At 36.2% G+C, this 2,500-nt stretch overlaps 1 protein-coding gene across 3 annotated transcripts in view; it reads left to right on the plus strand.

The window, feature by feature from the left end:
- The window catches only part of LOC106867540 (synaptophysin), a 188,157-nt gene that overhangs the window by 100,935 nt on the left and 84,722 nt on the right, over positions 1 to 2,500 (plus strand). The gene's annotated exons all lie outside the window — the stretch shown is intronic.

The raw sequence follows: 2,500 nt of genomic DNA on the forward strand, positions 1-2,500 counted from the left end.
ATATCTGTGTATATATATATGTATGTATGTATACATATATATACATGCTACACAGGCATATATAAAACACACACACACACACACACCATGTCAGTATGGAAGACGGACACTAAACAATGTGATGATGACGAGGATGACTCACACATTCACACACACACACACACATATTTACACACATATATATATATACATGCATATACATACATATATCTATAATATATACATATATACACATATCTAATGTATTTATATTCATTATCAACTTTATCTTTTCTAAGTAAAGAATAAAAACATGGTCTTGTTGTTGTTGTTGTTGTTGTTATTCTTTGTGTGTTTGCTTGTAGTTGTTGTTGTACTTTAGGATATCAAACTAAAATCATCACTGCAACAAATATGTGTGCGGTTTGCCCGTTAGTTTATTTCCTGAAGATGTTGATGATGACAGTGCTGATGATGATGATGATAATAAGTATTGATTTCATTTCTTTTAGCATTAAGGCATCTCTTCCAGTTCTTTTTATTTTACTGTTTTGTATGTGTGTGGAGGGGGTATGTATGAGGAGGGAGTATGTGTGAGGAGGGGGTATGTGTGCATATCTCTTTGTGTGTGTGTGTGTGTGTATAAGAGCTGTGTGGTTAATTCATGTTTATCTCCAACTTGTTATCGATATATATTTTATTTGTGCTGAAATGCAAAGTCAGGAACAGTGAGATTTGAACTTCTGAAATATGAAGCAACAAGCTTAGATGCGGTAAAGAATCTAGTGTAGCTTTCCTCCTCCTCCTCCTCCTACTACTACTATTACTTGAACTAACCTTCTTAATGTTTCTAATATAGGCACAAGGCCTGAAATTTGAGGGAACGAAGAGATGTTGGATTATATCAACCCCAGTACTTCACTGGTATTTACTTTGAACTCTGATTGTAAAGAGCTGGAACAAATTACTGCAAGGCATTTTTCTCATGCTCTAGTGATTCTGCTAGTTTGGCATCTTAATTGAGAATTGTTTCTTAGGCATAAGGATAGCATTATTTTTGAAGAGAGAAGGCTAATCAATACCATTCACCCCCATTATTTTGAGGGATGGAAAACCGAATTCGTATTGGCAGGATTTGAGCCAGAACAAATACTGCGAGACATTTTGTTTGATGCTTCTATGATTCGATTCTGCCTCTCCATAAGTGTCTCTAACGTAGGGCACAAAGCTTGGGATTTAGGGTAGGGAGTTAATCAACTAAATTGACTCCAAGTAATTAACTGATATTTGAATTTATCAACCTCAGAAAAACGAAATGCAAAGCTGGACTTGACAGAATTTGAACTGAGAACATAAAGAGCTGTGAAGATTCTGTGAGGTATTCTGTCTGTGACTCTAACAATTCTACCAATCAATGCTTAATAATGATAATTTGTGAAGATGGAAGTGGTTGTGGTAGTACGGCTTCTAACTCAACTCTGACAGGATAATTACTCCAATGCTATTATATACATACTCCCAACCCTGCTGTGGTATCTATACATACATGCATGCCTACATGGGTGTTTGTTCATATCTACAAATGTGTACATAGGCACATACATGGACATATGGCAGAACACATGTACGCATTAAAACAAGTAGTTATTAGAGAATGTTAAAGCATACACTTTAGCACGCACGCACGCGCGCGCACACACACACACACACACACACGTGCATGAGAATGCACATAGATAAATTATAGCAGCAACAGCACAATAACTGCAACCATAGCAGTAGTGGAAGTAATAACAAGACCAACTTTCCATAACATCAAGTGTAACAAGAATAACTGCAATATCTCTCCCAACAACAACAACAAAAAAAAAGCAACAGTTGTAATAATCTTTTCTACTTAAGGCACAAGGCCTAGAATTTGGTGAGTTGGAGGGTGACTAGGCGATTACATTGATCCCAGTATTTCACTGGTACTTAATTTAACGACCCTGAAAGGACAAAAGGCAGAGTCAACCTTGGCAGAATTTGAACTCAGGACATAGCGACAGACGAAATGCTGCTACGAATTCCGTCCAGGATGATATCAATTCTTCCAGCTCGCTGTCTTAAAATAATAATAATAATAATAATAATAATAATAATAATGAGGAGGAGGGAAGTGATGAGGGAGGTGATGTTTTAATTAAGTAGAAAAAACATTAGAATTATTGGAAAGAAAGATAAAAGATGAGGTTTTATGGAATTGATGCTTTTCTCAGTGTTCATGAGAATTGAGAACAACAGTGATTTCTGTTGACTATGTAGAAGTCTGAATTTTGTAGAGGTGGGCAGGGATGGTTAGTGGAGGTTAATAACCAATTGGATCACCAACAATATTTTAATGGTGTTTAGTGACGATACAAGAATAAAAAGTTGTGTTGACCTGTGTAAGATTTGAACTCAGAACAGCAAGGTACCTAGATAAGATAGCATGGTTTGTCAAGCCTATTACATTTCTGCCTTAGCAGCCTTCATGATGGTA

Source organism: Octopus bimaculoides, chromosome 4 (genome assembly GCF_001194135.2).
Source record: "Octopus bimaculoides isolate UCB-OBI-ISO-001 chromosome 4, ASM119413v2, whole genome shotgun sequence".
Lineage (NCBI taxonomy): Eukaryota > Metazoa > Mollusca > Cephalopoda > Octopoda > Octopodidae > Octopus > Octopus bimaculoides.